We start from the raw sequence: 27,078 nt of genomic DNA on the forward strand, positions 1-27,078 counted from the left end.
TGCAGAGTTATGCCCCAGACCTTCCCACCCGGTTCCAGGCAACCTCTGGACCCCATGTCTAGGGCCAGTTTCTCCCCAGACCCTCCCAGAAGACCTTCCCAGAAAAAGGGAAGCTCGGGCAGCACTTGGGACGCCCACAGAGGCAGCCAGGCACATTTCCATCCAAAGTGAGTGAGTTTCCGCTCGTGACCATCTCTTCTAATGGAGGATCAAGATAGAGTGATTTTCTCCAAGGAAGGAACATGGGCACTACGATCATTTGAGTCACAGGACTATGGATGGTGGGTCTGGAAGGAATCCAACCCACTCGCTCTACGGAGCTGGACACGAGGCTCAGAGAGGTAAAGGCCTGGCCTAAGGTCACACAGCTGGTCGCAGCACAGCCAGCACAGAGCACCGTCCTCCTGACCTCCGTGGGCCGCCGGCCTCCGCACCTCTCTCTCCGAAGGCCAATGCCCCTTACCACTGGGATGAGCCTGGTGGGACTGGTCATGTCTTGATGATTGGATTCATGATGTCTTGAGACCATTTAAGGAGAGAAGGTAGCGCTTTCTTCTTGAGTTTTTCCTGTTACCTTCTCCCTCTATGCTCCCCAACAGTCCTCCTAACTGATACTCATGTGAGCACACACCTCTACACAGTGTGGAGTAGATTATAGACTCACCCTGAGAGGTGGGTATTATTATTCCCAATTTACAGATGAAGAAACTGAGCCTCTCAGGGGCCAAGTACAACTAGTTCAAATACAATTAAGCCGGCAAGCAACAGGGCTGGGAGCTGAGTCTAGAGTGCAACCGACCACCCCCTGCTTTTCCAGGGTGAGGAGAGAAGCACCCCGTGTCTGCTGCTCTGGATGCCCCACCTAGTGGTCTGGCACCATGGGAATTTACCCAGACTGCTTTGCAAGGCTCAGACCACCTTTTGGGGTAACTCAATCCCATGCAGAACCCGGGATTTGCACTGTCCCAAAATACATCTGTGAAGGTGGCTCTATTTAACCTCATGGAGACCTAAGACTCACTAATCAGCCTCAATAACCGGCTGAAAATATTCTTGCTCTAGGTACTAAAACCCACGTGAAAACAAAATAACATCACTTTCAGGTCAGCTGCCTCCCAGCAGAGCCTGGCTGGGCGGCAGGGCGCCGCTGTTCCACAGGGAGGCAGCCGGGAGCACGCGGGGACAGGCATCCCGGCCCGGGATCAAAAGGCCTTTCTCCGAGAGTCCACATCAGGTCACCACCACTTGAAGAGCATTTGTGCTGGGAGGCAGAACACCAACCGGCGGCTTCCAGGGCGCTTTCCACGCTGATTAAGTCACCTGGAGTGACAGGCCCTGTCTCCACAGTGACCCCCTCCCCCACACACACACACCAGGAGGGGCTCATGGGAGACATGTCCTAAGAGGCCACCTGCAGAGAGGAGGCACCCTGCCAGCTCCGCTGTGGGCAGAGCTCAGGCAGCTCCCACTACCTGAGGCGGGGATCCCCCGGAAACCCACTGCTGTGGACACACCTTTGCCCAGGGAGTGGTCGAAAGCTGCAGAAATCACCCTAAACCAGAAAACATAAGCAGCAGAGCAGAGGTTGGACTGCCAGCCTAGGCCCGTGGTCGGCAAACTGCGGCTCGCGAGCCACATGCGGCTCTTTGGCCCCTTGAGTGTGGCTCTTCCACAAAATACCACGTGCGGGCGCGCAGGTACAGTGCGATTGAAACTTCGTGGCCCATGCACAGAAGTTGGTTCAGTTTACGGCCTGGGTGAGTCTATTTTGAAGAAGTACTGTTGATATTTGGCTCTGTTGACCAAAGAGTTTGCCGACCACTGGCCTAGGCCATCACAATGAGAGCCGGCAGGGAAAAGGCAGCCACAATGGCTTCAGTGACAAGAGAGGTAACCACCCCAAGGCTGCCCCCATGACCTCCATCTGTCAGCTCTCTCCTACCAGAGAGGGTGCTGGGACTTGTCCCCACCCCTTCAGAGGGGACACATACCATCCTCTCTGCTGGATGCCCATCGGAAACCTGCTGCTGCCCACAGCTCAACCCTAACAGCCAGCGCCCCAAAGAGCACCTAGGCCAGTCCACGTGGAGGGCGTTTCTCTTCCCCAGATACATCCAGGTGCTCGCGGACGGAGGCACCTGCTCTTGGCACTGTGGTTTATGCCACAAGGGAGTGGCCTGTGGGAAGATGCTGCTCTAACACAGAGCAAAATGCTACCCTGCGTTGAAGGCAAAAGGGACTGTGCATGTGCCTGCGGCTGCCAGAGAGAATAAACACCTGTGTGCATCCTCGTCTATAAGCTAACATGTCACTCTCCTGGCCTGTTCCTACTGAACCACCACCCTCAGAGGACGCTGGTGAAATAGGTCCTCTCTCATAAGACACGTTTCCCTCGGAGGGTGTTTAAGAGCTGGTAGGAAGGGATCTGCCAGGTTTTCAAAGAAACTGGTTTAAAGAGCAGAGAGTCAGCCTGGCTGGTGCGCCTCGGTGGTTGTGCATTGACCTGTGAACCAGGAGGCCACAGTTCAATTCCTGGTCAGGGCACATGCCTGGGGTTGTGGGCTCCATCCCCAGTGTGGGGTGTGCAGGAGGCAGCCGATCGATCATTGATATTTCTATCTCTCTCTCTCCCTCTCCCTTCTCTCTCTCCCCTCTCCCTCTCCCTCTCCCTCTCCCTCCCCCTTTCTCTCTAAAATATAAATATAGGGAGGGAGGGAGGGAGGGAGGGGGAGAGAGAGCGCGCGCTGGATGGACCTCTCTCGGCCTCTAGCTTTAGCTTCACCTCCTCCCGGGAGACCTTCTCATGCCCCAACAGGAAGGTGAAGTCAGAGATGCTATGAGGTCTGGCCACCTCCGGCCTCTAATTACCGATGTGGTCAGCTTTTCCAGAGTCCTCTCAGCAGGGATCAGTGACGTGCTGGTTGGCAGCGCTGCTCACCATGGCCCTTTCTGGAGAAATACCCGCTCTGCCCACGTTGGCCTTGGTGTCCTGCCTGTGCTGACCATGCGGGCTGGGGGAGGGGGGCTCTCCACTTGCCCCTCCAGAGCCAGTCCCCACCCTGCTGCTGACTCGCCCCGGCCTGGACACCATGGTTCTTGCACCCTCCCCGCCCTTTAAATAAATATATATTTTTATTGATTTCAGGGAGGAAGGGAGAGGGAGAGAGAGACAGAAGCATCAATGATGAGAGAGAATCATTGATTGGCTGCCTCCTGCACGCCCCCACTGGGGATGGAGCCTGCAGCCCGGGCATGTGCCCTGACTAGGAATCAACCATGACCGCCTGGTTCATAGGGTGACGCTCAATCACTGAGCCACGCCGGGAGAGCCCTGCACCCCCTTTTGAAGACCCAGCTCCACCTGAGCAGACGGTTCTTTGATCTGAGGAGCCCACTTGGGTCTGGGTCAGGACCAGAGAAAGATGGGAGGGAGGAGTGGACCGCTGGCCACACTGGGTATAGACTGAGAAGCAGGAGGAACAACTGAGGCCTCACCACCCGCTGGCCACGTGTGTGAGTTGGAAACAGACCAAGGTGACAGATGCCTGTGGCCCCAGCATCTTGACATAACTTTCGAGAGATCTGGAGCCAGTAGCACCTCAGTAAACCATTTCCAAATCTTTTTTTTTTTTGAAATTCTTAAATTTTTTTATTGTGATGAAAAACATATAATTTTCCATCTTTTTTTAAAAAGAAAATTATAGTTCACATTCAATATTATCCTATATTAGTTTCAGGTGTGCAACATAGTGGTTAGACAATCATATACTTTACAGAGTGGTCCCCCTGGTATTTCAAGTACCCCCTGGCCCATACATAGCTATTACAATATTATTCCCCGCCCCCCAGCACATGCCCTCACTCCCTAGTATCTGTGTCCATTGGTAATGCTTATATGCATGCATACAAGTCCTTTTTTCATTATTACGTATGTGTTCTTATCACCACTAAAAAAGATATTTCTATTGATTTTTAGAGAGAGAGGAAGGGAAAGGGAGAGAGAGAGAAACACCAATGTGAGAGCAGAACATTGATCGGTTGCCACTGGGAACTGAGCCGGCAACTCTGGCATGTGCCCTGACCGGGAATTGAACCGGCAACTTCTCGATGCATGGGAAGATGCCCAACAGAGCCACACCAACCAGGGCAAGTACGTCCATTTTGTTGTGGTTGTTAATGCTCACCCGAGGATATTTTTCCATTGATATTTTAGAAAGAGTGGAAGAGAGAGGGAAAGACGGAGAGAGAAACATCAATGTGAGAGAAACACATCGATTGGTTGCCTCCTGCACATGCCCTGACTGGGGCCGGGCTGGGGAGGAGCCTGCAACCAAGGTATGTACCCTTGACCAGAATCAAACCCGGGACCCTTTGCTCCACAGGCTGACCCTCTATCCACTGAGCCAAATCGGCTAGGGCAGTGATGGCAAACCTTTTGAGCTCATCGTGTCAGCATTTTGAAAAACCCTAACTTAACTCTGGTGCCGTGTTACATATAGAAATTTTTTGATATTTGCAACCATAGTAAAACAAAGACTTATATTTTTGATATTTATTTTATATATTTAAATGCCATTTAACTAAGAAAAATCAACCAAAAAAATGAGTTCGCGTGTCACCTCTGACACGCGTGTCATAGGTTCGCCATCACTGGGCTAGGGCAACTATGTCCATTTTTAAGAAGTCCACGGCAAGACCCCATTGGCCTGTGCAGGTTGACACTAACCTGGAACCCCTTCTGATCCCATGACCAGGTGGGCAAATCCTCTTTGCCCTCCAGGAGCCAAATCCAGCCATAGCCCCCATTTAGGTCACTGACTCTATGTCTCGGTGGGAACCTTCTCGGGTTCCCAGGAGCCCCTTGACAAGCACGGCGAAGGCTGAGTTACCCTGCGGTCTGAGGAGGTGCACAGACAGTCTGCTGCCCGCCAGCACCGGGCCCCTCTAAAGCAGCCAGTCTCCTGCGGACTCGAGACGCGCAGACGTCGGAACTGTACCGAGGACCAGCCTTTCCCGAGGGCGAGGTCAGAGCCCGACAGGACGGGTTATTTTTAATAAACTCCACTTGGCAGGAATTCAGGCAAGAGATGGGCACGGTGAGGACAGCGCTGGCTGAGCCCGGGGGCACTGGGCGGGATGTGACACCCAGGACAGGGCCACCCTCGCCCTCCTCGGAGTTCCCGTCCGGATGGAAGGAAAAAAAAAAGTATTTCAGACGAGCATCACGCCAGGCCTGGAAAACTCAATAAAGGCTTCGTGCGTAAAAGGTGTTTCCAAAGGCCGGCCACTTGACGTCAAGATGGGCGATGAAAAGGCCTCGCTAATTCCCAGGGATGCAGACAGGACGCGGGGGTTCGGGGCGGCCTCTCTGAGTGGCAGCTTGGTCAGGGAGTGCGTAAAGAGCATCTGTCATGTCGACACCGGGAGCCACGCTCACATCTCCTTTCCAACTGAAAAATCCCCGGTGCCGGCCCAGCCACAGGGAGCGTCCGCATGACGAGAATGAGCATGGGCATCCACGGGCTGTTTTCTTCTCCTCAAACTGACTGTGAGCATCTAACGAGACCCGCGGCTGGAAAATTCCACTGGCTCCTGCGTTAGCCTCGCCTGCTCCGCCTCATCAACTCTAGACAGGTCCCCCAGCTGCCGACGCTCCGTCTTTCCAAAAGGGGCGCCTCGGTCCAGGGCTCGCCCTGGGATTTCGTGCCCTCTCCATCCACATGCCTCTCCTTGGTGAGCTCACCCGGCCCACGGCTCTAAGTACCAGCTGCTTGTGGACAACTCCCCAGTTCCTGCTTCCAGCCCAGACCCTTCTCACAAAGTTCAGACTCGAACACCCTCCTCCCCTCGCGCATCTCCACTTGGATGTCTGGTGGGCGTCTCTAGCTGAGTGTACCCCCCAAACGAGCCTCCCTCAGCCGCCCTCTGACTCCATCCTCCCGGTGGCTCTGGTCAACACCTTTAAGTCATCTGCACATCTTCTCTCCCCCACCTCCTCCCCCCATACATCAGAAATACTGTGAACTCTTGCCCTGGCCAGGTGGCTCAGTTGGTTGGAGGGCCATCTTGTACATCAAAAGGTTGTGGGTTGGATCCTTGGTCAGGGTGCATACAGGAGGTGGCTAATTGGTGGTTGTTTTTTTTTCTCTCTCTCTCCTATTCGTCTCCCTCTAAAAATCAGTTAAAACATATCCTCAGGTGAGGATTAAAAACAAAAGAAATAATGTTAACTCTGCTTTCAAAACATGGCCCAAATCCAACCACTCTCACCACTGCGAGATGCTGCCACGTGGCTGTGCCACCATCAGCTCTCACCTGGACTGCAGCCGCCTCCAACCAGAGCTCCCAGCTCCCGCCCCGGTCCCTCAGAACCTGTTCCCAACAGAGTCAGAGAGTCCTTTAAAAATCTACGTCAGACCACGCCACTGCTCTGCTCAGAACCCTCCAGTGGCCCCATGTCACTCTAAGTTCTTTAGTGGCACAGGTCTGGCATGACTGACACCTCTCCTGGATCCCTCGGCCCTGCTCCCTCCACTCCAGCCCGGACCAAGAGACTTGGCCATCCTGGCAAGAAGGAGCCACCGCCAACAAGGGGCAGGGCCAGAATTCAGGGCCCAAAAAGACCGGGGGAGGTCGAGGACGAAGGGGCGGGCAGGGCCTGTTGGTAGAAGGTCTGGTACGTCAGTTTCAGAACTCAGACTGTATCCTGGGGGTCAATGCTTCCCAACCCCGGACACGCAGTGCAGTCGGGAAATGTTAAAAAGGCCCCAGCGGCCCCAGTACCATTCCCAGTAAGAGGAGCCAGGGCTCCTGGGAGAAACGACGAGCGCTAGGTGAAGGGCAGGAAGCACACCAGACGAACTGCAACACCACATGGCAGCCGACGGCCAGGAGGCCGCCCGCGATCACCGTGTCCTCCAAGGGCTCAGAAGCCAACCCGAAGGGCTCCCACTGGCCAACGAGGAGACCATGCCACCCCAATAAAAACCGTGACTGCTGTGCATCAGAACGCACCACGTGAAAGGCCACACGTCACACTCGGGCTGGTTACTGCCAGTGAATCGATGGGTACTTTGAAAACACAAAAACAGGAAAGGAATAATGCACTTCCTGTATGAGCTTTACCACTGGGTAACCAGGTAGTCATCGAATGTGTTTCCTAGTTAGCAAATGAAGGGACGACAGACTCAGAACGTCGCCATGGTGTCACCCCTCATTCATCAACAGATGTGGGTACTGAATATCACCACTTTATTTTTTTGTTGTTAATCCTCACCGGAGGGTACTTTCCATTGATTTTTAGAGAGAGTGGAAGAGAGAGGGAAAGACAGAGAGAAAGAAACATCGATGTGAGAGAGACACATTGATGCACGTGCCCCGACCAGGGCCAGGGATGGAGTCCGCAACCAAGGTAGGTGCCCTTGACTGGGATCGATCCCAGGATCCTTCGGTCCACAGGCTGACGCTCTATCCACTGAGCCAAACCGGCTAGGCCTGGGTGTTGATTATCAATGGCTGCTGCCTTCTCAGAAAGAAAGACAACCAGAGAGTATATGTCCCCTGACAGAGCAACACGAAGCCACTTATGAAGTCAGTCCCCCCACCCTCCAGTTGAAATGGGCCTGATTAATGATCAATTTACAAGAAATACAGAGGAACTTATTAAATGACACATGGGGATGAGTGCGCAGAATTCCGACCACAGAACACTCTTAGGATGGACGAGGGAGATGGCTATAAACTGCTAAAACATGCATTTATAAAACAGGAGAAAGCCAGACATGGGAATACGGACTAATAGTAGATAATAGGGAAAAATAATACTGGAGTTATGGTGATGGTATTGCGGTTATATTTTTGTTAAAGAGCCCTTATTGTCCAGAGACACATCTAAAATGTTCACAGATAAAATAATAAATGTGAGATCTGCTACAAAACGCTACAGAGGAGCGGAGGTGGGTGAAAAAAGATTGGCCTTGAGCTCATCATTGTTGAAGTGGGGTGAAGGATGCGTGGGGGCTCATTATACCATTCTGTAGACTTTTACCTTTATAGCTTGAAATTTTCCATAATAAAAAGCTATGAAAATACTGGGCCCCGCCCCCCAGAGAAACACATTAATGAGTCTGGGCTTCAGTGCGAGCGCTGGTATTTTTTTAAGGCTCCCGGGTGTTTCTGCTGCTCAGCCGAGGTTGAGAATGCTGCAATCGCTTACAGGAGACACGCAGAGAACCTGCACTAAGACCAAGACGGAGGCCATGGAGGGGAGGGGACTGGTCTGGGAGGGTTAAGGAGCCCAGCACAGGGTCCTTGATCGGGTCGGGGAAGGGATGAGGAAGAAGGAGAGGTCAAGGACAATGCAAAGGATTCAGGTGACTGGGGTGCTGGTCACTGGCCCAGGGAACTTGTCAGGGCTGGTAGTTTGGGGGGCCTGGGGAGAAGTTCTGAGTGTTTGGGACACGCTGACATTGAGGGGCCCATGTGACTTCCAGTGGAGACAGTCAATGGGCAGTTTGGTTTGTGGGTCCAGAGAGCCACAGCAAGACCCGGAAGAAGACACAGAAACGCAGGTCCCCTAAACCAAGACAGAGGTCGGGATGGCTGCAGCCAGTAGAGAAAACCTAGGGGCAGAGGCCAGGCGGAGGTGCCGCCTCCCTGAGCAGGTCTGAGGAGCCCCTGCACATCCCCTCCTCCAGGCCTCCAGGCCGCATCTGTTACACAGGTGAGCGACCAGAACAGGTGCAGGAGGCCCCCGTGGTATGAATCACGGCCACGTGTGCCAGCAGCAGTCGGATCAGCTTGAAACTGCCAACACACATTCAATGCACAAACATGTGCTGGATGCCTGTGTGGCCGGGCTCTGTACGAGGCAGGGGTGACCCGGAGCCAGGGTCCTGGCCTCAGGGAGCTTGCTTTCTAGTGGGCCGTCGACAGGAAACAAGTCCCCGCACACGAGCTTTGGAATTACCACACAACTTCCCCATGTACAGTCGTGCACAGCCCAGGCTCCCGGAATCAGGGAGCTGACAGGGCCTCACGTTAAAGCAGCAGGAACGGAGGCCCAGCGGGGAGGTGGCCACGCACGGCCACCAGGGGTGCAGACCTGGAGATGACACAGCAGTCTGCGCGGAAGTTTCGGGAGCAGCCATTTTATTCGCCGCAGCCTTCTAAACCATGTGGTCTAGCGTTTCCTTCGGACGAACACGATCGCTGATCACCGAGGACCCGGGACCCTCCTCCCCGCAGGACCAGGGACTTACCACTGAGTCCAGAAACTGAATGTAACACTCCAGCCCAGGCCTCGCTTCACAGAACTGCCGGAAAAGCAGCCTCCCAATCGGCTGCTTGTCACATAAGCTGCAGTAGTCTCTGTCTGGAGACAAGAAAAGAGGAAGGTGGTGAGACCCAGGAGAGGGCCAGGCCGGGCCGTCCCAGCCACCCCACCGGGAGGTAATGCCCCGGGTGGGTGGAGCCAGGTGCCTGGCAAACTCTCAGGAGCCCTTATGTGTCTCCAGGCCCCGCAGACGCAGAGAGGACGAGGTCAGTGCCGAGGAAGCCGCCAGTGATGGCCCAGCCTCCACTGCCGGCCCACTCCCCTTGCCGATGCCCTGGTTTCTGTATGGAGATGCCAGCAGTTCTGGGGACTATGACTGCCCCTGGCTGGCCATCAGCATGTCACATCCGCTGGTGAAAGTGACTGGATGAAGGTGGCAGGCATGTCACCCCTGCCAGTAAAACCAGAGTGAACCACAGACTGCCTGGCACGTTGAGCAGAGGTGCTTTCTCTGCCTGTGGATGGGGTGCGAGGGGTGAGGCCAGAGCCTCCTGCGGAGTTCTTGACCCTGGGAAGGAAGTGACCTCGAGGACCAGGCCGACTCACAGAGGAGCCAGAACTGGGAGAACTACAAGTAGACTTGGGGCCTGGTGGTGCCATGAGTCTCTGGATCAAACCGTGCCTGCAGCCCAACCATATCTGAAGCACTTACTAAAGAGCCTTGCTTGGAAAAAAAAAAAAAGGTAATTACTTGTAATTCAAAGCATCCTAATGAATACAGCAAAAAAACTTTTATTTTTGTCCAATTGGAGCAAAGCCAGTCTTGGGATGTTTCAAATTATGAAAAGCCTGCTTTTTCCAGCGGAGGCACTAGAGGCACAGAGACAGAAAGTGGCCAGCCCTCAGCCACGCCGTCGCCACGCGAGGCCTCGCCAATGACTTGCCGTGTGCCTTCAGGAAGCTCACTTGTCCTTTCTGGGCCTCAGTCTTCCTCTGAAAAATGAAGGCCCGTGTGGGACGTGAGATGGAGGTGGGGTGGGGGTCCCTTCTTGGCTCTTCCTGCAATGACTACCAGAGGCTTCCTCAAGGGCTGAGGCCCCGGCCGTGAGCCTTCTCGAGCGAGCACTGTGAATTTGCCTTCGACCCTGCAGCTGTGCAGAAACAGTCAGGAGATTTCATGGGGAACCAGGAAGCGGGCTGAGTTAGACCTGGGTTAGGAGCTACCTGGACAGGAGGAATGACTGTCTTTGCCAACTGCAGAGGAGGAGCCAGGACGTGGTGTTTCTCTGGAGATGGGGACTACAAGGGGAGAGACGAATACGGCCATCATTTCCATGCACAAAGAGCTTAGCCACGGGCAGGTCGGGAGGCAGGGGGCTGTGAGCATGGGTTATGGAGCTAAACCGCCTGGGTTCAAATCCCAGCCTCACCACTTCCTGCCTGTGTGACCTGGGACAACTCACTGGACACGTTTATCCCTCGGTTTCCTTATCCGTAAACTGGAAACAGCAATGGTACCCAGCTCCTGCGACCATCACGAGGACTGAATAAGACAACGTGGAGAAAGGACTCAGACCAGAGGCTGGCACATAGCAAATGCTTAATAAACCACCTGCTGTCATCATGGATGTGGCTTTCCGGTCTGCACCATCTCCCTTCCTCTAGGGCAGTGGTCGGCAAACTGCGGCTCGAGAGCCACATGCGGCTCTTTGGCCCCTTGAGTGTGGCTCTTCCTAAGCCTTAGGAGTACCCTAATTAAGTTAATAACAGTGTACCTACCTATATAGTTTAAGTTTAAAAAATCTGGCTCTCAAAAGATTTCAATCGTTGTACTGTTGATGTTTGGCTCTGTTGACTAATGAGTTTGCCGACCACTGCTCTAGGGAACCGGTCTGTAAGAACCCAGCCAGCCCTAACCAATCAGAGCCCCCTTCCCTATTGCCACACGATAGGTTCCCTGGCCTGAGTGGGCCTTGGAGTCCTTCCAGGGTTTTTGCTAGAACTTTGCTAGATACTTGCTCCTCTCTGAGTGACAAGGCTAAGGGACTGGTCGCCCCAGAGCTGCCACAACTGTCCCTCCCACAGGCAGTGAGCCCACGGAGAACGGAGAACGGAGAACGAAGCCAGCACAGGGGAGAGAGCCGAGTGAAGTGAGAAACCTGGTGCCCGAAGAGCACAGGGGCCCGAGGCCAGCCTGCCAGGCCAGCGGCGCCTGCAGGGTCTTCACCCCAGAGTCTGCGCTGAGGCCAGCTGGTGTTGGTTTTTGTCTCTTGCAACTGAAGAAGCAACAACAGGCTGGAGAGTCTCACAGCCCACATATCACACGGGGAAACTGCCTGAGGGCAGGGACTGGTTTTGTAGACATTCACCAGCTCTAGGTATTCTGTGGGACAAGAAGGCACTCCAACATTTCTCATTCTCACAACTGGGTACTTTGATCAATGGGGCATCCTCCTCGGGTGGTTTGGGGGCTGAAACTAGCCTTGAACTATCACCTTAACCCAGTCCACCTTTCCATGCACACAGACGGTTCATGAACACTTAACCCACAGCCCTTCAGGGATCTTGGATTCTATTGGAAAGGGAGTGTGTGTGTGTGTGGGGGGGGGGGGGGCAGTGCGGGGGTGAGCTGACAAGATCCCAAGTGACAGTAATAAAATGTCAAGTTAGATGAGTGTCATCTTCAGCCACAGTGGGGAGTCTGGAAGGAGGCCCAGAGGGTGACAGGTCTGCAGCTGCACCTGTTAGCACACTGCCCTGCAGACTCGGCCTGCATTCTCCCTGCCTCCCGCGCACCCGTGCCCAGGGGTGAGGAAAACAAACGCCCCCAGCCCTTCACCATCAGCTGAGCTTCCCAAACACAGGAGAGTAAATCACCTGATGTCAAGCTCCCGTTTGATTCAATCAGGGCACAGAGCGCCACACGCTGATGCGATTTAAGCAACTCCCCGCTTTTCCAAAAGCAATTATGAGACTTCATGTACTGTGTTGTGATTGCTTAAGGGTTCATCTGACAGCATTTTTTCCTCTCCATATGGCGTTCGCTGTCAGTATGGAAACAAGGCTGTCATAAACTCACAGTGTAGTAAACACCCAACACGAGCTGTCAGCACCTCCGTTCCCTGCCGCTCCCAGCGACACAGCGGATTCCAGGCAAGAAAGCCGCCCCCTGGAAGCCCAGGGAGAAATAAAAGGCCTAGTAATCATCTATTCAGGCTCTTTTCTCAGCATAAGTGAAGATAATGGGCCGATCTGAGGAAGCACCAGCAGCAACGACAAAACCAAAGTGCACGCTTGTGCATCTTTCAGAAAAGGGAGAACGGAGCCATGGGAGGTGGAGCGGAGTCGGGGGTTGATGGAGGGGGCAGGAGGGGGCGCAAATCCAAGGGCCTGGGAGGGGTGGCTGGTGAGCAGGAGCATCCGGGACAGCGGGGCAGACCCTTTTCTGTCTGAATCCCCCAGGCTGGGGCAACCCTGGATGCTGTGCACACACACACACACACACTGTCCACACACACACACACACACACACACACACACGGACACCACGCACTGTCCACACACACACACACACACACCTGCTCTTCTAGAACCCGAAACTCCCGCTTTGGGCCATGTGCCTCACTGGTCCTTCCCTCCAGCCAGAAAGAGGCTGTTGTTACATAAGACAGGAGGGGCATCAGGGCCCTCTGCCCCCAAAGGATCCAGCATCAGCGAGTCATTGTAGCTTTATTCTTTCAGGTCCCTCATTTAGTCAACAAACTCTCTCCCAAGGTCTCTTGCTTTTTGATATTAGAAGGTTCCTTCAACTTTAAGACTCTCTTCTTGAATTCAACACCTGGGGAGGGCGTGGGGTGGATAAATGGGTGGGAAGAGGTGCACCTTATACACCCTAGTGGGCTAATGATCCAGTAACAGGCCTGGAGTCAACAGCTGGCCAGCAGCTGAGACCAAGAATGGGGGTGTGGTCTTTGTGACGTGACATCTGGCCTTGGCCGCAATAACAGAGATTTGGTGGACAGGTGTCCAAATGTACAGGTGTCCAAAGGAAGGTGGCCGAAGAGGGGCCTAAAAGACCATGATAAGCACCAGGACACGAAGCTGTGCCCTTGGTCAAGGGGCAGAGCGCCCCAAGGAGGGGCTGGAGCCCACTGTGCGCTCAGGAGGGTGGTGAGAGAGACCCTGGGAAGGCAGGCTGGGCTCAGACAGGCAAGGGCTGGACTCCAAGGGCAAGGAGACCCGAATGGACTCACTGTACCACTGGGGCATCCACGATGTCGGAGCACCAACAATTCAAGAACAGCCAGGGGAAAGGGGGACAAAAGGGGGCGGGGGAGTCTCAGACGTTTACAGAGGAGCTGGCGGCCGCAGGAGCCCCGCCACGGGGGGTCCAAGCCGCCTTTGGCACGGAGGGCGCAGTGCCGTGGCTGGGATCCTGCTTCGGTGAAGAGCCGGACTGAAGGAAACCACATGTGCCATTTGTTTCTTTAGGGGCTTGACACCTCTCGGGCGTGCGGAGGGCTGGCCCAGGAAGCAGGAGGGCCACATCGGCTGCAACACGCCGAACTGCAGCCAGGCCCTCGGACAACGGTTTCTCCCACAGACAGACCCTTCAGCGGGGCCATGGGCATTGGCTGAGCCCCTGCCAGGCACTGCGCCCTGGGCCCTGAGAGCAGACGCATCTCCACAGGCCTCATCTTTGTCCTGAGCAAGGAGTGTGTTTATGAGCCGGGGCAGGAGGGAGGCACGTTCACGGACAGGCTGGGAAGAACAGCCACGGAACAAACCGTAGACGTCTGAGGAGGGAGCACACACTGCCCTCGTGCCCAGGGGCGGGTTTCAGGGGTGCCCATGGGACAGCACGCCGGAACATGGGAATGGGAGTGGCAGGGTCGCGGAGGGCAATGCCAGCAGGGGAGAGGCTGAGTGCTGGGGAAGAAGAAAAAGGTCAAAGCCAAAGAAATGGGGCCAGAGGTTGGGATGAGGGGTGAGGAGAAGCCACGTGGGGAGGTAAATCCCCAGGTGGGAAGCCAGGAGGTGTTAGGGCAAGAGTTCAAGGCGAGGCCTGAGATCGCTGCAGGGAGCCTTCGAGAATGGCTGAAGTGTGTGAAGGACCCACAAAAAACTAAATTGTCATATAGCTAACAATGCCACTTTGGGGTATTTACCCAAACGAGTTGAAATGAGGACATCATGTTCACTGTGGCACCATTCACAACACCAAGATGTGGAAAGAACCTAAATGTCCACCGACCGATGCATGGACTAACATGCAGGATATGCACACAGTATATACATGCCGTTGTCAACCAACAGAGGGCGCAACAAGACCAGGGGGGCCCATCCTCCCCACCTCTTTGCGAAGTTTGGGTGCTTGGCTGAGAACCTTCCCATGTCTCCTAGGCTGTTGTCATAATAAGCTGCTGATGGTACCCCCACCTCAGGCCCACTGCCAAGGACACCTGCTATAGACTGAACGTCTGTGTCCCCCTCCCCCATAAAATGCACACATAGAACCCTAGTCCCCACTGCGGTGGTATTTGAGGGTGGGGCCTTTGAGAGGTGCCTCGGTCGTGAGGGTGGAGCCTGCACAAGTGGGATTAGCGCCCTTACCAGAGAGACCCCTGAGAGCTCCCTCATCCCTCTGCCCTATGAGGACACAGCGAAAAGATGGTTGTTTATGAACCAGAAAGCAGGCTTTCACCAGACACAGGATCTGCCAGCACCTTGACCTTGAACTTCCCAGCCTCCGGAACGATGAGAAATACATTTCTGTTGTTTATAATTGGTATTCTGCCACAGCAGCCCAAATGGACTAACTTGCTATCTGGTCTTGGGCAAGTCCCTTAATCTTGCCTCCCGCACCACACAAGCAACCAGGGTGAGCCGTTGCTACCTAGTGTTAGCAATACTAGTACACGAGAGCGCCTGGCCCAGACCCAGCACATAGCGGGTCCTACATAACCAGCTGCCATTTGAACAGATCGTATCTCCTCTACAAGCCTCAAGGAGTGGTGGCTTTTTACTCCCCTGAAGATGCGGTGGGGGGAGCGGGGTTGCTATTGAAAGGGGCCTTGACTGCGTAAGCACCAAAGAAAGAGCCACCCCACCCACGGCTGAGCCACCGGAGGACCCCACGCCCCCAGAGGGCAGGGGCCAGGCCCCGGCGGCCTTCCTCTCCCTCACTTTGAGCCTCGCTCTCAGAGAGAAGCCACACGTGTCCTCACAGCACATGGCCGAGGTTAAACTCTCACAACCCACAGTCAATTCCTTCAAGACTCATAACCCCCCGTGGGACTTAGAAACAGGAATGATATTGATAGTGAAGATAAATAGATGCTGTCACTGTTTTCATTCCTTTCGAGTGACATGAAATGGGAACATACTTTCTTAATTAGGAGCCTGTGGTATGTGGACGCTTGGAGGGCAACCAGATTTTCCCAACCGAGGGCCAGAACACAGGCATGGCCCCCCTCCGGTGGCCAGGAACCCCAGTGAGCGAGGCCGCCCTGCCTGCCTCCCCGGCTTGGAGAGCTGGCCTTGATCCCTAGCGGATGAGGAGCAAGAAGTCACGGTTGGGAAGCGGGAGGGGGTGGCCCACGACTGAAACCTGCTTAGGACTGTTTTCTTTGTTGCCCCAGGCACTCCTTGAACTTGGGCCAATGAAAATGCACGTTCCATTTCAGAAGTAAGAGCAAGAAACGCAGCTTCCTGAGGAAATGGAACCACTCACACCCGAGCCCTTGGAAATGAAACCACATGTTTATTGTACCTGGGGGGGAGGGGGGCGCCCCAAAGTGATTCCTGAAGCCATCTCTACTTTCTGGGGATTTGTTTTATTTTGTTTCATTTGATTTAATTTAATAACATTGTTTTATCAAAATACCAGGAGTTTGGGATTATTATGGTTCTTTTGGGGAGGGGGGGGGGGGCGGTTCCTGGTAGGTCCTACGGCAATTTAGGAAAACAGATGTAAGGAGACTGGATTAGACAGGAGCCCTTGACGTTGCCATAGGCCAGGTCTAAAACAACCAACAGGGACGTGCTCTGGAAACGGCTTTCTCTGAAAAATTCCTGCCAAAGCTGGAAAAACAATTGGGCGTTTGCTCGGAGGGAAGGCACGCTGACGTTTGAAAGGCCAGATAGCATCACGGATAATGGCAGTTCTTCCCGCACGCCTCCTGGAAGGCGCAGGCGGCGAGGAAAAGGGAAACATTTGGTATTTGGTTAGCGACAGCTGAGTGGGTTCTGATGACTTCAAGGAAGATGTTTCTATGTGGATAAAAGACGACATATGGCATACTACACAAACACGCCCGAATCATGCCGGTTTTCCTGTTCCTTTTGTCCCTCTCATTCTGGCCTCTAGTTTTACCCCATGTCATACCTGTCACATGTCTCTCTGCAGGACCAAACGTCTTACCAAGCTCGATGGCACCGGGACAAGCCTCAGGTAAAACCCACTCAGTGGTAGGGTGTTGGGGGCTGGGCTGCCAAGTGGGGGCAGAAATGGGGGGACGGAGGAAAGGGGAACCTTGTGTGTGGATCTGTGAGATGAAGAAGGGAGGTGGGTTGGAGTGTGCTTCTGGGGGCTCAGGGTGGCAGCCCCTACCAGCCTCGCCTCTGTGATGAAGGTCCAGGTCTCTGGCTTGAACCTGCCGGGTGCAGTCAAACCCTAGGAGATGCGTGGGAGTCTGGAAAAGGGCTGGGGGCTGAGCTGGGCAGGACATGTGCGTATGCCATCACCATGGGGTCCTCTGGCAATGATTGGCTCCACAGTTAGGCAGTGAACTCTCCCTTATTCTCAAGGGCAAGAAAAGCTGAGAAGTTAGGTATTCCCTTGTAGTGGGAAAGGGACGAAGAACTGGGTGGCTGGATGGAGAGAGGGGGCGCGGTGCAGGTGGGCCCAGCCCTCTCCCTTATTCTCAAGGCCAAGAAAAGCAAAGAAGTTAGGTATTCCCTTGTAGTGGGAAAGGGACTGAGTGGTTGGATGGAGAGAGGGGGCGCGGTGCAGGTGGGCCCAGCAGTGGCTAGGTAGACACGGGGACTGTGAAGGTGGTGGCGGGAATGAGCCTTGCATGTTGGGAAGGTTGGGGGACAAAGCCAGGACCCAGGTTCTAGGCCTGGCCTGTTACCGCTGAGCTCTGGGCTGTCCCGCAGGTGGGCCCAGCAGTGGCTAGGTAGACACGGGGACTGTGCAGGTGGTGGCGGGAATGAGCCTGGCATGTTGGGAAGGTTGGGGGGACAAAGCCAGGACCCAGGTTCCAGGCCTGGCCTGTTACCGCTGAGCTCTGGGCTGTCCCGTGTGCACTGCTCTATCAGCCTCCCCTCCGTGCTCGCACAGGGCTCTGAGCAGGACAACCCGGAGGCACCTGGCACGGCAGCAATGGGGGCTCTTGAAAAGGCCAACAAGAAGGAAACACACGGACGCAAGACCCGCAGCTGTGCCCTGGGAAGCAAAGGCGTTGTGACTGCCACACACGTCCCCCTCCAATGCAGAGCCTGGTGCAGGCGGGTGGTCAGAACTCCCTGCTTGGCCCTGCCTGGCCTGCTGGGGTGCCAGCACCTGGGAAATGGTAGTGGTCGCCAACCGGTGGTCTGTGGGCCACTGGTGGTCCGTGAAGTCCGAAAGGTTGGCGCCCGCTGGTCCATGGTATGCTGCTCCGTCCTGGTGACCCAGCCTCCCTCACTCTGCTCACAGCCAGCCTGGGGACGCCATCCTCCTAGGGCCACATTCTTCCTACAAGCTTTTTCCTCCCTGGAGAGAAACTTCCATGTGGACACAAGCAGCTTGTGTCCCCATGGCCACACCCAGACCTCTGAGGGTGGGTCAGCAATGTTTACAGCTCCCGGGTAATTCCAACACTGCATGAAACATCCAGTTCAGCTTTTTAAAAAAAAATCTACACTAATAAAGGACAAAGATGCTAATTGACCGTACCTTTGCTACAGCCATCAGCCAATCAGAAGATTATGCAAATTAACCCAACAAAGATGGCCATTAAATTTGCATACTGCAGGCAGGGTGGGACAGCAAGATCTGTATATATATATTATTGATTTCAGAGAGGAAAGGAGAGGGAGAGATAGAAACATCAACAATGAGAATCATTGATTGGCTGCCTCCTGCACGCCCCACACTGGGGATTGAGCCTACAACCCAGACATGTGCCCCGACCAGGAATAGAACCGTGATCTCCTGGCTCATAGGTCGACGCTCAGTCACCAAGCTACACTGGATACCCAGTTCAGCTTTTTATCCCCAGCACCTGCAACGGTGCCTGGCCAGAGCAGGAGCGAAGGTGCTTATGTAAGTCGGGTTCCAGTGGCCCGAGCCCTCCAGGCTCTGTTCCTTGGGGAAACAGAGACCAGGTTTGGCCAGTCTTATAGGAGCTGAGAAATGACTGAGTAAATCAATGACATGTGGAGACCACATGCTTCTAAATCCAGAAGTAGAAACCTCAGGCCTGAACTTGCTCGCCCGCCCCAGCCCCCAATGGTTAATCAGCCAGAAATGAAGGTCTCCCGAAGCAACTAGATGACTGAGAGTGGGGCTTCCGTCCAAGGGAAGCAGAGCGCTCTGGGTGCCCAGCTGAGGTGAGGCTGGGACAGGCTGTGTGCTGCACTGGGAAGTGGCAGCCATGATGGCCCTGGGCCCCCAAAGTGAGGCGGGACTGAGCAGGGCCCTGCCTGACTCCCTGCTCCAGGAAAGCCCAGCAAGGCCAGGGGTCTGGATTTTGCCTCCAGCTCCTCCTCTGACCCCTGTATGACCTCAGACCCACCATTGTCCTCTCTGGACCTTGGCTCCCCTTCTACAAAATGAGGCTGATGCACAAGGAAAGCTTAAGGGCCCTGCCTCCCAATTTGGTGGTTCCACGGGGAGGAGGCTGGTGCAGGTGGAGACCCGGGCGGCACAGGCCTTTATCCAGCACCAGGGTCCCTAAGCCACGCAGCTGCCTGCCTTCCCGCACCTGCACTGGCCAGAGCGCCAGCAGAGTGAGCGTGAGCCGAAAAGGCAGCATTTCTGGAAGGCCTGGGAGGGGCTGCTCGGGGGGGCCAGGGGTCCCGGCTTCCATCAGTTTGCTGTGGAGCCCAGCTGTTACTCCTCCTCTCTATGCCTCAGTCTTTCTCGAGTGCTTTTCTCATTTACCCTTGGATGACAGTGCCTGTCCCCCCTTACTGCCATCTGCCCTGGGCTGCGGGGAAGGCAGCAGGGAGACTAGAGGGGTGGCAGGGAGAAGCGGGGAGCTCTGAAGCCCTCTAGGGCCCTGGGGACCGGCCTCACCTGGAGCTATGAGCTAATGAAGCAAAAGCCACAGGGGGCGGTGCCAGGAAGTGGCTGGGCAAGAGGGGCCAAGGCAAACAGCGGGCTCTGTGCAGCGGTGGCTTGTTGCTTCCTGGGCCACCGGCCAGGGCTTATCGAGGCTCACAGCTGCGCCGGCCCAAAGCGCTGGAGAAGGAAATGCTTGGGAAGGTGAAGGCAACGGATGGTCTCCGGCCAGTCCTGGTGTCTCAGGTCCGAAGACCTCAGCCACCCCGAGCCTCTCAACATGACCGACCCCCTCCGAGGCTCAGTCAACCTGGGTCTGTGCACTTCCAGGGACAGGAAGCACTTTGCCTACAAAGGGCCCAGCCCTCTTCATCAGAACTGTGTTAAAGTCTATTCTTAATCTGAGACCAAACTCGTCTTTCTCTCATGCCTGCGCCTTGGTCCTCATTCTTGGGGTACAGAGGACAAATGCTAGGTGGCAGTTATTCTCTGCTCCTGGAGTTTTCTCTCAGACCCCCCAAAAAGCCCAACTCCCCCGTTACCTCATCACAGCTCCTATAAGACTGGCCAAACCTGGTCTCTGTTTCCCCAAGGAACAGAGCCCGGAGGGCTCAGGCCACTGGAACCCGACTGGGGTCTCTGGTAATTAAATGTGAAACCATGTCCACTGCTCCCTTCAAGCCCTCTTGCCTTAGCTCGGACCCAGACCCAAGAGGGGCTAGATTTGGGAAGAGAGGGGCACACTGGTCAGCACACAGAGGTCACCAAAGCTCACATTCCAAACGAGAAACAGGAGAGGCATGTTGCTTCAGTAGAAACCAACATAGAGACAGCGGGAATCTCAGTTCAGATTTCCCTTAGCGGAGTCACAGCTCAGGCGCTGGGATCTCGGACATGGGTTTGCATGGAGTTTGGCAGAGCCAGTTTTCAGAAAGAGCTGTCCTTCGGGTCAGACGGTGCACTTCCCACCGCCACAAGCCCTCTTGCCTTAGCTCGGACCCAGACCCAAGAGGGGCTAGATTTGGGAAGAGAGGGGCGCACTGGTCGGCACACAGAGGTCACCAAAGCTCACATTCCAAACGAGAAACGGGAGAGGCATGTTGCTTCAGTAGAAACCGACATAGAGACAGCGGGAATCTCAGTTCAGACTTCCCTTAGCGGAGTCACAACTCAGGCGCTGGGATCTCGGACATGGGTTTGCATGGAGTTTGGCAGGGCCAGTTTTCAGAAAGAGCTGTCCTTCGGGTCAGACGGTGCACTTCCCACTGCCACCTGACGTGTGATACAGGAAAATGACAGCAGCTAATGGGAGGCTTGCTGTCCAGCAGGCACCGTGCTGGGCCCTTCTCACGCTGTGTTTCCTGCAATCCTCCTAAGAGCCCTACGAAACAGGCGCTAGTACCAGCCTACATTTTTAGATGCCAAAGAATGAGGAGCAGGAGAGGCATTTATTAGCACAAGGCTCCAGGGCTAGTAAGAGGCAGAGATGGGGTTTGAACTCCTCTCTTCCTGACAGCAAAACAACTTTTCTGCATCTTTTAGCTTTTAGGGATCTGCCTCAGCAGCAGGCAAGGACCTAGGACCCAACCTCAACATCCTGGCAATCTCCAGAGGCCCACAGGGGGCAGGCACCCTGGAAACCTGGACATACCCATGACCTATTGGTCACTCCAAGGCCCCGGGCCCAGGGCTGCTCTGCACACAGAGACTAAGACCTGGGGAAGCCACGGCCGCTCAGGGCTGGCTGTCAGCTGGCCCGTGAGCTCCAGGGCTGGGCCGGCACAGAATTCTTTGGAGCACTCTTCCATCCTCGCCTCCACCAGAAAGCCTGAGTACACTGCCCCCTCCCCAGCTCTGAGCGCCTTCAGCTCGGAGGCCTGCACCGCACCTGTGAACACAGAACCTACAGGCTATCGCATTCCTTCGGCTGCTGTCCTCAGAGTTAGCCTTGTCCCCACACCTGAGCTATAAATTCTCTCTCTCCACTGCCTCCCCCTTTGCAGCCCTGCAGAGCCTGGGACAGTCTGCACACTTACGAGGTCACCCAAAATGCTGCCCCTGATTAAAGCAGGGGCAGCCGTGAGAAAAGTCCCTCACTAGGCTCCTGTTTACACTTCTTTTGTCAAAACAAATCCTTTGCTCCTTGGAGGGAGAAATCTTAAAAGTCCCCGGTGTCCACACGTCAATGCTTGGCTTTTAATAGGGTGTTGGAATTGCGTTTCGAAGCACATTCCTGTGCTCAGACCTACAGCGAGACAAGCCTGTAAGCCAACAGGACAGGCGTCCAAACAGGGCTGGGCCCAACTTGGAGCAGGCAGGGCCCAGGCTGCCTTGTTCCCTGCACCCCCTACCCCCGGCCCCACACCCAGCATAGGCCCTGGCACGGAGCCGGCCGGCAGTAACGTTTAACAAGTGAATGAATGAACAGGTTAACAACCTAACTCATCCATTTGTGAGCCAGTGGCTGTATTCTTACATACTTGTTTCCAAATTTCTCCGTGCTGGGTCAGGATAATGGATGGATCTGCCACACAGGAAAGGAGCCCATCCTGACACCCACACCCTCTTCCACCGTGCAATCGTGTGGTCGGAGGGAGCACCGTGCAGTCGTGTCAGAGCAGAGAAGGTCGTGTCGGAGGGAGCAGAGCCACAGACCTTGCAGAAAACCCGAACTCCACCATGCAATCGTGTGGTCGGAGGGAGCACCGTGTCAGAGCAGAGAAGGTCGTGTTGGAGGGAGCAGAGCCACAGACCTTGCAGAAAACCCGAAGGAAAGCCCGTCTGACCCCCTCGTCTCTCAGATGGGGAAACTGAGGTCCTGGTTGGGGAGGGGTCTTGTCTTATCCGTCACCTGGAGCTTGCTTAGCTGCCTCAGCTGCTCAAAGGCTCTGGATCCGGGTGAACAGGGAGGAAAAGTCCTTTATTACAATTCCAAGACCCTCACCCGAGGGTCTCACCCAGGTCTGGCACAGAGATGCCCCGTCAAGCCGTTCAAAACCCCACCCCCGGGAACTGACATTTTAAACACCATGAAGTGCAGCTATTCTGTCCGCCTGAGGCCTGTGGTCGATGCCACGCAGGTGTCTCAAATAAATCTTCAAGGGCCATCTCCGCATGGAGCCAAGGAGATGCTTTTAATCATCAGGAGGGAGAAAGCAAGGGCCTCGCGCACTTTCGTTTTTATCGAAGTAGAACAGCAGTTGATTCGCCAGCAGGCAGTGCCGCTTGGTGCCAAATACCACGTGTTTGAAACTGAAGCTCTCTCAGCTATACAAACACAGAACGGAAGCCTGCAGTACCCCGAACACACGCGTTCCTTTCTTCCTGTTTCTTTCTGAAGAGTGCCACTAGCTCATCGCTGTCTAGACCTGGGAAGCCGTCTCAGCGGGGAGCACGGCTCTCTGCTGGCGCTTCTCCGCCCCCTCCCACTGCCTGGCTTGAAACAGACACTTTGACAGATATTTAACTGATGCTAAACCTAAGAGGCGGCCTCCTCCGTTACTCAGCACAGGAGAGACCACTGGGGGAAAAGACAAAAAGGGAAGACTGAGATGATCAAAGAATACCATTGCGGTGAAACCCCGAGTTCTAACTGGTCTCCAATGTAACCCACACGGCTGTTGGTTTTACATTATTCCTTGCCAAGAACAATGTTCAGATGATTGAAAAATTCCACACTGAAACCCCCGACGCCGACTTATTTTTCCTTCTGAGCACCTGCGCGCAAAGCCTTGCTGAGAGAACGTAGCTAACCACAGGGCAGGCGAGCTTTCGGCTCCCAGGTTCAGCGTGCTGCCGCGGGGAGCCCTGACGGCGTCTTCACGGGGCCTGGGCTCTGAGAGGTCAGGCTGAAACTGCCTCTTGTTCTAGATGAGTCAGGGCCCGTGAAAGCCAACGGCTGGAGGGAGGCAGAGGCCCTTCCCTGCAGACGGGGTCCGCAGGGGCCCAGCAGCTGACACACAGGACCTACGTTTGTGTGTGTGTGTGTAGCTGGACCAGAACCGGGAATGCACACACACAGCCAAGTGCACTACTAGGAGAGAATCCAGTTCTTCCCAAAGGGGGCTCAGAACCACGTTTCATCCTGGAAGCTAAGCTTGCAGACATTGTTCAGACACTTTGGTGCTAAGCTGGGGGAGCCGCCAGGACACCCTGAACCTCTCGCCCAGGCCTAAGTGGCGGCGGACTCCACCCTCGAAGAGAATCCTAGACCCAGCTGCCTGCTGGCGGTTGGTCACCGCACTTTCCAGCCCCCTTCTACTCGAATCCAGGTTTGCTCAACTCATGTAGCTGGGGTTGGATCTGATAGGCCAGGTTCCTCTCTCCCACCCCATCCCCCCTTTTAAGACTGATTTACTGAGCACCTACTCGGTGCCCTGCTGTGAGCTAGCCCAGGGGGTTAAGGGATCACCAGAAACACCTACCACCTCACGCACCCAAGGAGCTTACGGTCCAGCTCGGGGTTTACTTCCTAGAATTCCTCCTGGATGAGAGGCGGTGGAGAGGTGAGGGGCGTGGACCCCTGGACTCACATCCCAGGCGTCCAACGTCTGTGCATCATGTTTTCTGTTGTAATAGGACTCCTACTTTTAGCTGGGCACATAGCCACCCAAAGGAAGAACTACATTTCCCAATCACCTTTGGGGCTAGGTGTGGTTGTATGACAAGGTGGGTCTGGGCCAATGGAATGTAAGCAGAAACAATGAGTCCAAGTTAGTGCTGGTTATGCCCTTAAAGGAAAAGCTCCATTCTTTCACCATCCCCTTCCCATGGACCAGAATGCAGACACGGCGGGGCACCATCTTGGACTGTGTAGAAGAAGAGTACAATATCCTAAAGACAGAAGAGAAGGAATAGCCACACACAACTCCCACAGCAGCCCTTGACCCCTTCCCAAGCATTGCTCCATGAGAGAGAAATAAACTCCCTTGTTTAAACCCACGTTCATCTGGGTCTTTGTTACAGTAGCTGAACCTATTCTCTGCCTGACACTATCACCTACCAGCTGCAGAATCTTCTTCTGAGATCCACTTTCTTTGTCCTAAAATGGAGATAACAATACTACGAACGACCTCATAGGTGTGATTCCATCCAAGTGCTTAGCACAGCGCCTGGCACATGGCAAGCCCTCAGTAGACACTAGCTATCCAACTACTATCGAAAGGAGCAGCCACTGGAGAATCGTCATGTAAATATCTGATCTGCAGGATGGTCTTAGGCGACCCCTGTGAAAGGGTCGTTCGACCGCCAAAGGGGTCGCGACCCACAGGTTGAGAACCGCTGCCCTACACCCACCTCCTTCGCCACCCTACCAGGGGAGAGTGAGCACACACTGCCAAGAAGGGGTTAACTGGAACCAGGTTGATCCACCTGAGCCTCATCTCCTAAATCAGGCGGAGTTTCAGGAGTGGGAGGCCAAGATGTGGCTGCAAACACAGTGTACCCACCCTCCCTTCCTCGGTAGGACACACCGTGCTCTACGAAGGCTCCCAGGGTCCCAGGCTCCTCTGGGAGCCCCTGCACTTGAGCGAATCGAGGGCTGTTTCCCTGGGGGAGTTAAGTACCCGAGTCTGAGAGAGCATGTGTTTACTTTAAAGACGATGGCCTGAAATGCAGCGCAGTGTCGTCTTCCTCCCTGAGATCTCCTGGGTAGCCCACATTTAAAGAGCATTTCAGCAAGAGTTATAGTTTGGATGTTGGAAGGGTCTGAAGTCAACACAAGAGTTTTTGCTGTATATTATATAAAATAAACACTCTGGTTCCAGGAACTCAAGGCAGCACACTGGGAACCGCATTTGTTTTCCCAAGACGTGGAAGTTGTGCAAAACTGCCCTTGTGGGGCCCACATGGAGTCACTCAGACCCAAGTGTCTCTGGGGTTCCCAAAGGGCAGAGGCAGGGAGCAACCCTGAGCTGGCCACATGAGTACCTGGGGTGATGGCGCCTTCACTCACAGGGCAGCAGGTGGGTGATGTGTGGGCCCTCAAGGGGAAGGCATTAGGCAGGGGGCAACCCTGAGCTGGCCACACGAGTACCTGGGGTGATGGCGCCTTCACTCACAGGGCTGGGCAGGTGGGTGATGTGTGGGCCCTCAAGGGGAAGGCATCCAGGCGGTTTCTAACCTCGGCTACAGCTTTATTTAAACAGCTAAACACAGGTTGTATACAGGGCCACTCGGGGCTTCCTAAGAACTGACGTTTCTTTTTTTAAATATTGACTTCCTACTTACAGGATCGTGCCTCTGATGTCACAGAGCACAGAGTGGGGGCAGCCTGCAACTGTGCCCATACTTCCTAAGGGCAAGGGCTGCCTTTCAGTTCTGAACCCCCTCAGAGCCTCCACCGGTGCGGGGCATCCAACATGGCCCCAAGTTGGGGCTCCTATAACCTCTTCTCCAGGCCCTCAATACAGGTGACCTTCAAATCTGCCTGGTGATTATCTGAGTAATCCCCTCCCCACCTCCTGGGTCTGACTGATTCATGTCTGTGTCCCCAGTGCCCAGAGCAAAGTCTGGCACATGGCAGGTTCTCAGAAATGGGAGAATGAATGAATGAATGAATGAATGTTGGGGCTTGCTGAATCGAGGGGTGATTTTAATCATGAGGAGGAAGATGAAGTCTCCATCTAGGCAGCTGGAGAGCAGCAAAGGCCACATACTGGGAAATGAGTGTGGGCATCTGTTCATGTTCGCCCGCGGGTGCCAGGAACACTCACGCCGGAGTGACCACACATGTCTTCAGCACCTACGAGCAGCCACATGCTTTCAGACTCCATTCTCACACTTAATGCCACCCTGCGGGCTGGCCCAAGCTCACACAGTGTCAGGAGAGGAACTTGGGTCTGAGTCCAGGCCTCTTTGGCTCCAAAGCCCCTGTTGCTCCCAGCATGCGTTGGGGAGGCAGGAACCGGCCTGGCCAGACCTTCCCAGGCAGCCTCTCTGCGGTCCCAGAGACGAGATCTGCCCTTGGGAATCAGAGGGGGAGGGCACACTGCTCCTCCCTCGAGAGGAAGCCCTCCTTTCCCACCAGAGGAGCCGCGGGGCCACAGGCTCAGAAACACTCAGGGGCCTCCCTCGGGCCAAAGGGAGACACAGGGCCTGGGAACAGAGCGTGGCCCAGATCAGAGGGCCCTGGGCCAGGTGCAGAGGAAGAAGACAAGGGATGGGAGACGGGAAGGTAGACACTCCGTCTTGCTAAGCAGGGGCTGCAAGAGCTTCCAGTACTTGACCATGCAGCTCCCTGGGGCCATTTCCCTCTCAGACAAGCTGTGGCTTAAACTCTGCAAAGCAACTTACTAAACACCTTGGGAGGCCCCCAGGGGCCCGGGGGTGCTAGCCGAGGAATAGACGTGAGAAGCCGAAGACAGGCCCTGCACCCCAAAATGGATGCGTTCAGACTGCTTTGGGGCAGCGCCTGGCACTGTGGCCTCCATGGAGGAAATGTGAGAAACAGGAAGTTGTACCAAAACAGCTGAGTCCCTCAGGGTCTCCCAGCCTCCCCAGTCTCTCCAGCCTCCCCTGGCCTCCCCGGCCTCGC

General features: G+C 54.9%; 1 protein-coding gene across 2 annotated transcripts in view; it reads right to left on the bottom strand.

The window, feature by feature from the left end:
• Window positions 1-27,078, bottom strand: part of GRK5 (G protein-coupled receptor kinase 5) — a 97,297-nt gene that overhangs the window by 40,719 nt on the left and 29,500 nt on the right. The window contains exon 2 of one of the 2 annotated variants that reach the window (XM_014550574.1): window positions 9,261-9,373. The exons of the other annotated variant lie outside the window; for it this stretch is intronic. The gene's annotated coding sequence lies outside the window, so the exon portion shown is untranslated. The remainder of the gene's footprint in view (window positions 1-9,260; window positions 9,374-27,078) is intronic. 2 annotated transcript variants of the gene reach the window in all.

The sequence above is a fragment of the Myotis brandtii genome, unplaced genomic scaffold (genome assembly GCF_000412655.1).
Source record: "Myotis brandtii unplaced genomic scaffold, ASM41265v1 scaffold604, whole genome shotgun sequence".
Classification (NCBI taxonomy): Eukaryota; Metazoa; Chordata; class Mammalia; order Chiroptera; family Vespertilionidae; genus Myotis; species Myotis brandtii.